The sequence below is a fragment of the Mercenaria mercenaria genome, chromosome 16, assembly GCF_021730395.1.
Source record: "Mercenaria mercenaria strain notata chromosome 16, MADL_Memer_1, whole genome shotgun sequence".
Taxonomy (NCBI): domain Eukaryota; kingdom Metazoa; phylum Mollusca; class Bivalvia; order Venerida; family Veneridae; genus Mercenaria; species Mercenaria mercenaria.
In genome coordinates this window covers 72,336,230-72,347,974 of record NC_069376.1, presented here as the reverse complement: position 1 = coordinate 72,347,974, position 11,745 = coordinate 72,336,230, and the positions used below count along the sequence as shown (strand labels likewise).

The following is an 11,745-nucleotide window of genomic DNA, read 5'->3' as shown; positions in this document are numbered from 1 at the left end:
TTAGTAATGGACCTTTAATGTGTAATGTAACTGATGCAAGATTATATCACATTGTAAGTTTACGGGAAATTACTTTTTGAAGATACAAGCAACAGGAGAACTTTAACAAATTCATGTTCAACTTTAAGCAGAAAGAATATGAAAGCATAACTACTGTGCATCAAAAATAGTATTCAATTGTGTAGGTAAATATTTTATCATCACTGCTGTTATTCGAAACAATAATCACGATGAACGTAAGCGAAAAACTAAGCTACAGTTATACCCCGTGACAAAATTCATTTCTCGCATCATTTGACTACCCGCCGTGTGTTAATGATATCCACAAAGTGAAGTATATTCCGGATGGTAGTGTCGGAAATTAATTAAATGTTTACACACACACATAAAAATTTACTTTGTGATATTTTGATAATAAGTCCACGTGGATTCATATTTTTCTTTAAGGTTTGTATGTAACTTTTACATATTTTTTTTTAATTTTTAACATATAAAAAAGGATAATCAAAAGTAGATTTTGCCTTTATTACTGGTTTGATATTTTCGGATAGATTCTATATTAATTTTTCATATGCAGAGATAATTTAGGAATGAATGGGATTAATTTGGCAATGGTTAATTAATGAACATTGAATGGTGATTGAAGATTTATCTAATGAACAACAAGTCATTGTTGATATATGAAAATCCAAAGTAAGTTCATGAATATTTTTAATATTTGATTATTTGGCTTATTTTGTATAGCCTACTGTACAAGCTTATACATTGACTTTGGCTTAATTATTCTATGATCTGATATGTTATAGTTGCCAAAGAGACCACTGAAAAGTTATCCTACTTTCTCTAAATTTCCTATTATTTAGACTTATAACATTATAACAATAAAGATCTACATGTGTTTTACTTAATCCTGTCTTTTATCCTGTATCCTAAACACAAGACAAAAAAGTATGCATTTAAACTGTGCAATATGAATTTGTTTGATTTAATTATACACATGTACATTCCTGTGCTTAAAATTTCCTTAAAGAAAATTCTGGCCACTTCTCTATTAAATTAATTAATTTCTTTTTATACATATTTTTAGCAGTACTAAAGTTTAGCTATTTAATCCAGACAACAGTTAAGTGAATAATAAAGTTGGAATAAGTGCTACTCAGTATTTTTACACTCAGGACACCTCCACTGATTGATGGCAGTTGAACTTGCATCGTTTGTTTCAGTTTCTCAGCATCTAAAGTGACTTAAAAATCTTAATAAAGTTATTAGAGACAACTTAATGAAGTTAATACAGACAGTGTGGGAACTTTTACACAATTTATATATTTTTAGGTAAGTTACCTATATTAATTTTAGGAATTATTTATAAGTAGCTAACTAGTCTACGTTACTGAAACAAGAATTCGGAATAAGATAATTTTTAGTTTAAGCCGGGCAAGACAGAAAAACATTACAACATAAGTGGCAAGTGCTTTTTAACCGACTATATATAACAAGGATAAACAGTTAAAACATAGTAAGAAAGCTGTAAAATAAAAAAATCATAGCATGTAGCAGCACAAATAATAAAGTTAAAGTTTTAAGTTAAACCTGTGAAAGATCTGCTGCTCTTGACCAGAGGTCTAAGTACCGATTAAGATAATTATCAGGAATAAAAAACTGATAGGAAAAAAATGGTTATAAATTATAAAAAAAAATCAAAGCTTAATTTTATTCCATGTTCGTTTTTTTTTTATCAGGATATATGCAAACATTACTTTTTTTAATTTGCCTCCTAAATTTGACACACCTTATTGAATCAGCAAAGATGTTGTTTACACAAGCACATAATACTTTAAAAGTGTCTACAAATACTCCTTGTTTGTTCCTGTATGTAGCATTTCTTAAGCTTCCTTTCTTTGTGATAAACTTGAATCAACGACAGAGCACAAAGTCTTGTGTATGACAGTTTAGAAATTTGTTCTGAAAATCTGAAATTAAATTCACAGTAAACACTGGATTATTTTAGATGCATTTTTAAATTAGTTTATATTAAATTTTGTTTAAAGAAATATTTTATTTATGGTAGTATAAACATCTCCAAAATTTGTAGTGGTAGGTAAGGAATTTATTTTAGTTTTGTTTGATATTCTAAGGTAGAATCCATTTTTTGCATGTTACATTACAATGTCTCAAGTCTGTTTTACATATTTTGTCTATTTTTTTAAAGCAGACATTTTTACAATTTAAATATATGAGGGTGTTTATTAGGGAGGTGACATTTATTTGGAAGTGTATGGTAAATGTTGCGGACAGACCCTTGATTTCTATCCAAGATATTTTGTGATGAAACATGAGTTACAAAGTGATGTTAAAAAATGTAATCCTATGCCAAAATTACACCAGTCAATGTGAAAAATTGTAGATTTTTTTTAAAAGAAATAACGCCCACTGTCGGTATTTATGCCAAAATCCATGTTGTCGCAAATGAAGCAAAGAGATTTATAACTAATACTTTCATGGTATAGATTTACAACAATTTGCTTCTGGTGGCCTTAATGTTTTTATGTCCTCCATCAAACTATTTGGATAAAAATATTTCAATTATGCCTTTATAAGGTCACACAAAAGGTGTGAGGTGCTCTTCTTTATCATGATTGTTTATCTTTTTGCTTTTGAAGGAGTCTCAAGTTTCTATATTCTTTATTGGTTTCAAGTGTAATTAAGATTCAATGACCTAGAGTTGTTTGCCCTTAGGTATGGTTTTATCTGGCCCCCCTTGTTGTTTATGTAAACAAATAATCCAGCAGTGTTTACGGTTTTTTATCCAAAATTCATGACTTCTGGCAGGCAGATAGAAATTGGGTAAAGCAAAAGAAGTTGTTTGTTCAACATGCAACCCGCATGCCCAGAATAAATACCCACCTGTAGGAGTGTTGCATTCTCCAAAATGGGGGGTGGGGGGGGGGGGCGTTCATTTAGAGACCCAATTTAAAAAGAAATTGAGCCATGCCATGAGAAAACCAACATAGTGGCGATGCTGTTTGCTTTCAAAGCCTATTGCAATTAGAGAAACTGTTAGCGAACAGCATGGATCCTGACCAGACTGTGCAGATGCGCCGGTTGGTCTGGATCCATGCTGGTCGCAAAGCCATTATGTTGGTTTTCTCGTGGTGCAGCTCAATTGTTAAGTGAATATAGCTTAAACCAAACTTCTGATTAAACTGAATTGTAACACATATTACCAAAATAAAGCTAAATTTTTTCAACAAATTAAAAGGCAAGGGCAGTGTTCAAATTTAGACAAGCATACAAGCTAAATGATAGTGGAATTTGAGAATAGCTAGTGGGCTTGGAATGCATTGTACTAGCTAATTCCAGCTAGTCAATAATATACCAAGCACATGTCTTCAAAGCTTGAATAAAGTTTGTTCTGCAGGTATACATTTTTCTGCATGAAAGGAATGTTGTCATTTTAATATGTTTATAAATGATACTTCATTGTTCAACAAAACTCTGATATAATGCATGATTGCAGCTTGCATCGAGTTAAACATGTAGAGATAGTACCGAAGTTTTTCAAATCATAGGTTTGAAGTTAAAAAGCTTTGAAATGAAGACAAATGTCCATATATTTCTCAAAAACAGAAATATAGACAATATTTTAACCAGAAGTGTGGAGTTATGAGCATTTAATATTTTCATATTAAAGAAAATTTTGTGATCAAGGAAATGTAACTCTTCTTGAACATGGAGAGCATAAACATCAAAGGAACATAATATAGTGAATATTTTCTAATTGGGTGCATTTGATTTAACATTCAACTTTGATCTGGATTGCTACATTTGTAAATAATGATCCATGATACTGTGTGCTAAAAAACTAGAACGTCTGGAACAGTCTACTAACAGCAAAACTATGCTTAAGCTTTAACTGGGACTCGAACCCATGACCTCTCACACCTAAGGCAGACACTCTACCACTTCCCTATAACAGCAGCAGCTAATAGCTATGCACTTTAAATGCCTGGATTACATTGCGTGAACTGGAACAATAATCGGTGAACTCCGGATTATCGGCATATTCACTTTGTTACCTAATGGCAATTTTCATGTAAAGAAAAAATATAATCTAATGCTACCAACATCATAATCGGTTAAATCTGCCCAAATTTCTGTTACGTGTTGTTCAGAGTATGAACTTACTAACTGGTAGTACCTGTGAAATATAACTTACACTGAATCTTTTATATTTGCCCTTTTAGCACCTGTCGAATGGAAAAGACCGTGAGCTTTGTCCAAATATAAGTAATTATTTTACCAGTTTTGAGAGGATTTCAATTGATGGGAAATTACAGTTACAAACTAAATAGCTTTCTGCAACACATGGAGTCATTAGCATTCACTGTCAATCAGTATTATGACAAAGATCGAGTGTCATACATACATTTCAAAGATTATAGACAGAGTCTTTTGTTTACATTTTTTATCGTAAGGGTGCATTTGTAAAAAATCACTTTAGTTTGAAAAATCAAAGTATGCGAAGAGCTATGGTAGGTCTCTATAACACGGAAGGATTTGACTTTAGCTTGTAAGTGGATAAAAATGACACTAGCTATTTTAAGCTAATAGAATTTTATTTTGTGACTGGCTACTTACAGAGTTAATCAATAGGTTTTGGCCAGTAAAATATTAATAAAAGTAATTAAATATTATTGTTTAACATTAGCCGGTATCTTTTCATTTTAGGTAGTGAACAAAAAGGGCACTAGCTGCTTTTAGCTAGTAGAAAATGTAGGGTGGCGTATTAGCGTTTGGGTAATTGGGGAGTGGGGAGGCAGAGGTGTTTAGATAAAACTTATTAAAAATGCTTATTGCTTTCATTGTATACAGTCAACATGTATATACATTGTATTTGGGAGCTGAAAGTGGTCTTTATGTAAAGGTGGTCTGAATTCACAGGTCAATACTTGCTGCAGATGCTTCAGTAAGAAATGAAGCTATTGGTATGTCATTATAGTCAGGTGGTCATTGTTCACAGGTGGTCATTGTTCACAGGTGCCATTTAGTACAGGTTTTAGTACACTTTTTTACTGTATTGGTATTGAATGTTACATCTGTATTGAGAATTCTATTCCAAAACTAAGAAAGTTATCAAGACAAGAATCCAGACCTATTTCTTCTGCCAGATCCCCTCTTGTGGTTTAATGTCACTCCAAACAGGGGGAAACAAGATGACTGGAATTATAGTGGAAATTACCATACATCATGGTTAAGTATCCATTTTGATTCTGTCTGCAAGATTAATATGAATTTGTGTTCCACAACAACCAAGAAAGAAATTTAGGAGATGCTTTTAATTAAATTTCTAACAGGATATTGATCTACTAGAAATCTTCAGAGGAAAAAAAGATAATAAGTTTTATCTGCAGTAAATTCACACCAGAAATATTATATGAGGGAGTGTGAGCAGAAGTTTTTGATAGAGAATAAAAAGTATTAGATATAAAAATGTTGCTTACCCTGGTAGTGAACCAACCCGAAGTGTTTTTCATTTAAATTTTACTTTCAGTAACTTTGAACATGTGGAATGTCTTGGTCCGATATTTTAAAAAAAGATCACCTAACACTGTAAAAAGTCTCCCCATACTTGGACTCAAGTGTTGTTATATTTTCTGGTCCTTTGGGATCACGAAGTGCACTCAATTATAATGTAATAGAATTCCGTTTAAGCCGGTGCTAGGGTGTGTGAGAGGTGTTGCATATATCATTACCTCTCATGAACAGACTCAAACAGAGTCCGCTATTATTCTGCTTGGTTGCATTCTATGCTTCCAAAGGATCTTCTAACTGATTTTATTATTTAAAAATTTCAGTTTCACAAAAAGAAAGACTTTGAAATATATATACAGAAAAAAAGGAGTAGGGAGAAAAGGTACCGGTATGGTGACCTACCGACCTAGTTTGTCTACAAACTAAATTATCTTATAGTTTTTTTTACATCTCATTTCATTACCGCCATCAGGAAAAGTAAAGCATAAAAAAGAAATGAATACAGATCTATGTTTAATGTTAACAGACAGGTTTGACAGGTTCTTTTTGCATTGACCTTAATTTGTGTCTGTGTTATCTAAGGCGCTTGATGTTTTGTGGGTAATTTACCAAGAAAAAAATGAGTTATAGTCACAAGGAACATGCATCAAACTACAGCATTATCTTGATTACATGAAAGAATAAACACTTAATGTAATAAAGAATGGAAAGTTTGAGCTGCGTAAGTTTTGTGTTCCAATATTTTGCTATGTCGATTTTATAAGCATTTTGAAGAAAAAATTTTTATGTAAAATCGGGAGGACCTTCCTTTTATCTGCATGCAGTTACCTTGCAATTTTAGTATGATTTTAATTTAATATCTGCAGAATTAAATGCTGTCTGATACGGAAACTTTATTTTAGCTAGGTCCATTAATTATATCTATTAAAGGCATGCTGTCCAAAATTAGATGTCAGAGGTGATATTGCCAAATCTGAGATATTTTTCACCAGATGGTATATTTTTCGACGCATCATGGCGAAAAATAAAGTTTCATGTAGACATACTATCAGAAGATTGTGATGACTTCACAAAAAAAAAGATGAATGATAACATAGATATTCTTTCGTTCAATTTGCTAAGTATTCAAAAATTGTGCAAAATTGGGTAGCGTTTATTTCTGATAAAGACATAAATAGGTAATTTATGCAAATATTAGTGTAAATTAGGCCTACACAGTTATGGTAATTGGTTAGCATGAATGAAGTTTTGATTCATTAATTTGTTAGGAGAATTTATGATACAAATGAATAATTTTCAGGTTTTGGCAACAGCTGAGAATCTACATTTTTCATGTTTATAAGAACACTGAAAAACACAGTCAAAATTGCAGTGCCTCTAATGCCTTGTACTTTATGTGTTGAAAGCTGATAGCTTATTTGAATCAATTTTGAGTAAAATACCTAGTTCCCAGTTCAACACTGATTTTGATTGGTTGTTTTTTAAGCTCACCTTTGAAATTGCCTACGGCCAGCTGGTCTTAAACTTTTGTTACATATTGCATGAATCCTACCAGCCCTCTTCCATCCTCAAGGTTTAGTAGCTAACACTAAAATCACTTGGCTGTTACAAAAAGTGAATTAAAACTTCTGCTATTTTTGAGGTCCTCAGAAATAGAACTCCCTTAAGATTAAAGGAAATATGTGGCAATCTCGAATGGGGATTAAAAACAATATTTGTTTATTTTCATTTAATTTGCTGTACCTATTTCAATCTCAGCTGAATGTATTTAAGTCTTAAAGGCATGATTGTCAGATTTTGGCCCTTCAGCATTTACCTGGCTAAATTTCTATAATGGACTGGTTCATCATTCAATTTGGGCAGTACCATTTATTGAAAATTAACTGACTACATGAAAAGGGAACACTGTGCAGACCATGATCAACCACTTGCCGCCAGCAGGCTAAAGGTTAATATGCCGGAAAAAGAAACAACAAAATCACTGGATATATGTACACAGTACTTAATTAGATATATATTAAGCGATAATTTACTACAAATTATGGGAAAAAGTTGCTTTGAAGTCTAACAAAAAAAATAAGTATCATAAGCATACACATTTGACCTTTTTCATTTTTTGCCTACTAAGCTGTTGGTTCTAAAAAAATAAATGTCTATGTGAGACACAGATATATTGAGAATTAGACAAGGGTATGTGAGACAGATTATATAGATTGGACAGAAAATTAAAGAAATTCTGTATCTATCTGACAGCATAGATTTTGCTGCTAGCTCTAAATATCATTTTCTGTGAGATTATTTTTTCATATTTAGCTGTTTTACACATTCATCATTGCATAATGGAATTAGAGGTTTGTAGCGTGTTTACGTTTATATTCATGATACAAATAACAAATTTTGTTACAATAAAAATACTTGAATATTTTGTTTGTACAATATATAGCAACAGCATAATTTTTATATTATTAATTAATTATAGAAAAAAATGTTAGAGAAATAAGATATGTAAAATACATATTTACTACATTATTAATTGGTCATTAATATGTAAAATACCTGTTTAATATTTGTATTAATACAATACTGTAAAAATGTAGATGAGAAGTAAGAACACTTATATTCTTAATTAATGTCAATTGATTGTGTTTGATATTTTATACATGCTTCTCTCTGTTTTAAAGACATTAAAATTGAAAGTGCATGCCACATATTTGCACTGTCAGTGAGATATTTTGTGCCATCCATTGTGGGAAATGTATTTCAATATCAAAAGTTTAGATATAATGCAGAAATAGTAAATTAGGGTAGAAAATATATTAAATCAGAGCAACACTAACCTTTTGCGACAGTTGCTTTTTGGTTGATAATTGGGATGAATGATATCTGTAGTACAACAAAAAATGTTGTGCCAGATGTCTTTTTATGCAAAGATTTTGCTGGTACAGACAGAAATGTAATTGTCTTGACATTTATTTACAATATAGGCTTACAAAAATGTCTGTGTCAAGTGGAGAATAGAAGTTATGGTACATGCTACATGCCTTGATTTCTGTTTTTTTGTGTGTGTTAATTGGTACAGTTACAGGTTGAGGACAATTATATGGCAATTTAATGATATATAAAATAGGGTAAATGCCATGTTAATATAGCAATTTGTCCATTTAGCAATTGTAATATGCATATATTACAGATTATTGCATACATTTGTTTCTAGGGGATGGGAGGGTGGGGGTGTAATAAGCACATTACAAAGCTGATATTATACTCCATGATATACATTAATTCCAGGGATCTTTTTATGACTCGGGTCTCGATGCTGCCAGAATTTCCATATTATATAATAACTTTAATATGAAATAAGGCACTGCCTCAATCCGGAATCATTACAGTCCATCAGCTTGCCCAGAAATACTGCGGTTCAGACAAGTTATGTGGACGCTTATTATGCACAAGTAAAAAGTGTATTCTTCCAAAAAATCCGAAGTCAGACGCTCTGTGCACGTGTTGGGAGGACACATTTTTTAATTCGATAGTATGTCTCATTTGGTATATATCGTATGTTACTGTAGAGAGATTGATCCCGATTTTCCCTATTAAAAAGTACCGTATATTTCAGGTTTTAGAAAATTTTTATATCAGAGAACATTGTCACACATCCAACCTGATATTTTACTTGTCAGTATAGATTAACTTCCATTGTTACTCTGCGTCTTTTTTTCAGTTTTAGGGCCCATAAGGATGGGAAAATCACACATTATTGACTAAAATAGGGGGGAAATTGCAACAATTGTAAAAAAAAACAACAGTATTTTTATATGCCTGAAGGGACGTATTATGTTATGACGCTTTGTCCGTCCGTTAGCAATTTTGTGTCCGCTCTGTAACTCTTGAGCCCCTTGAAGGATTTCAAAGAAACTTGACACATTAAATGTTCACCACATCAAGGCGATGTGCAAAGTGCATGTTTTGGATGGCTCGCTTCAAGGTCAAGGTCACACTGACTTAGGGGTCAAAGGTGATATGACTTTATTTCATGTTCGCTCTGTAACTCTTGAACTGCTTGAAGGATTTTAAAGAAACTTGGCACAAATGTTCACCACATCAAGGCGATGTGCAAAGTGCATGTTTTGGATGGCTCGCTTCAAGGTCAAGGTCACACTGACTTAGGGGTCAAAGGTGATATGACTTTATTTCGTGTTCGCTCTGTAACTCTTGAACTGCTTGAAGGATTTTAAAGAAACTTGGCACAAATGTTCACCACATCAAGGCGATGTGCAAAGTGCATGTTTTGGATGGCTCGCTTCAAGGTCAAGGTCACACTGACTTAGGGGTCAAAGGTGATATGACTTTATTTCGTGTTCGCTCTGTAACTCTTGAACTGCTTGAAGGATTTTAAAGAAACTTGGCACAAATGTTCACCACATCAAGGCGATGTGCAAAGTGCATGTTTTGGATGGCTCGCTTCAAGGTCAAGGTCACACTGACTTAGGGGTCAAAGGTGATATGACTTTATTTCGTGTTCGCTCTGTAACTCTTGAACTGCTTGAAGGATTTTAAAGAAACTTGGCACAAATGTTCACCACATCGAGAGGACATGCAGAGTGCATGTTTCAAATGGCTTGCTTCAAGGTCAAGGTCACACTTGGGGGTCAAAGGTCATACCTTCGGGTGTATTTTGCTCCACATTTAGGTGCTCTTGTTCATAATTTTTTAACATCTGAAAAGAAAATGACTTAAAAGCACATATCAGCACATGTTTTACATAATTATTTAGATGTATAAAGTATGCAAACTAAAAAGCTTTTTAAAACTAAAAAGATTTTTACAACAGAGTTAACACCACTTTTGTAATAATTTTGTACAAAGTCAGACATAATATATGTATAGATCATGATCTTATCTGGGGAGTCCAGATTTGCAGGACAGTATTTTTTATTTGGTCATAGGTTAAAATTCACTGCTTTTATATCTTAAATAGAAATAATTCTGGAGGATGGTATTAACATGTGGATTCTGTTCTTAGATGGTCTATAGCACCACTTGACTTATGTAATGTTTAAGGTCACTGACTTTGATTCACTTGCCTTTCACCATGTTCTCACTTGGGGTGTTGAATTCTTCATGTGAAAAAGTCATCTAGCTGGGGTATGGAAGGTTGGTGGTTCTACCCAGGCGCCCAACCATGATGGAATAATTCACCTGGGGTCTATACCCAACAAAAACAAACAAAATATAAAATCTGATTTCTACGTTATTCTTGTAAAAATTAAATCATTTTTTTTCCCAGATCTGTACATGAATTTATTATATTTTGATAGAATATTTTACAGCAAAATGGAATTTTATCAGAAAGAGAATTTTCTTCATGAATTATTACGGAATCTGATATTACGCTTATCTTGAAGCAGAAGCTGGTCTATTTGTAACTTGTCATAGTTAAACTGAGTTTATTGCTTTTATGAGACAGTTATGAATATGAAAATGATTTTAATAACGTTTTTAATACAGTATAATTGTTGTTGTAGTTTCAAAACTGTTGTGTAACGATGATAAATTTAAGGTAGGTGCATTATGTTCTTGCTGTTATCATTTTCATATTCATAGTCATATCTCTATCATACAATATGTACTGTAAAATCATTTAATTTCGTGGTCACAAAATTTCAAAATGGCTGTTTTGTGGGGATATAAGGTTGTAGATTCCAACATAAGAAAATAAACAGAATGGGAATTTTACTTTAATAGCATGGATTTATTACACCATGAAATCCACAAAAACTCATCCCAAACAAATATTAAAATGGAAAATGAGCAGTGGTCTAGTGGATAAGGTGTCGGCCGCTCAGTCCAGGGGTCGTGGGTTCAAGTCTCAATGGGGTCACGACCATGACTTCTCATATGACACCAGTACTGGTTTTTCCAGGAAGCGGACTCAAGAGTGGTTACAATAAGCTTGAAGCTTTCATCACAGTCGAGCTAAAACAAATTTTATAGTATAAACTAAACAAATATTAATGATTTGCACTGTATCTAGCAGTGAGAACATTTTCCATAAGGTTGATAATAATCATCATAACACACAAACTTTCAGATTCCATTAATAATACATATGAGGATATTCATAATCAAAACTTTTATCAAAACCAAGGAGAAAAGTACATGTACTTTCTCAAACTATGACTTCATCATCATCTTCAGTGATCGCCTCACTCT

General features: G+C 32.6%; 1 protein-coding gene across 3 annotated transcripts in view; it reads left to right on the top strand.

Annotated features, from left to right (window-relative positions):
- The first annotated feature begins 293 nt into the window (after positions 1-293).
- The window catches only part of LOC123541303 (extracellular sulfatase Sulf-1-like), a 78,445-nt gene continuing 66,993 nt past the window's right edge, over positions 294-11,745 (top strand). The window contains exon 1 of one of the 3 annotated variants that reach the window (XM_053527375.1): positions 294-447. The gene's annotated coding sequence lies outside the window, so the exon portion shown is untranslated. Of the gene's footprint in view, positions 448-1,310; positions 1,333-7,774; positions 7,884-11,745 lie in introns of those variants that run through there. The other 2 variants (XM_053527378.1, XM_053527376.1) reach the window with 2 other exon arrangements.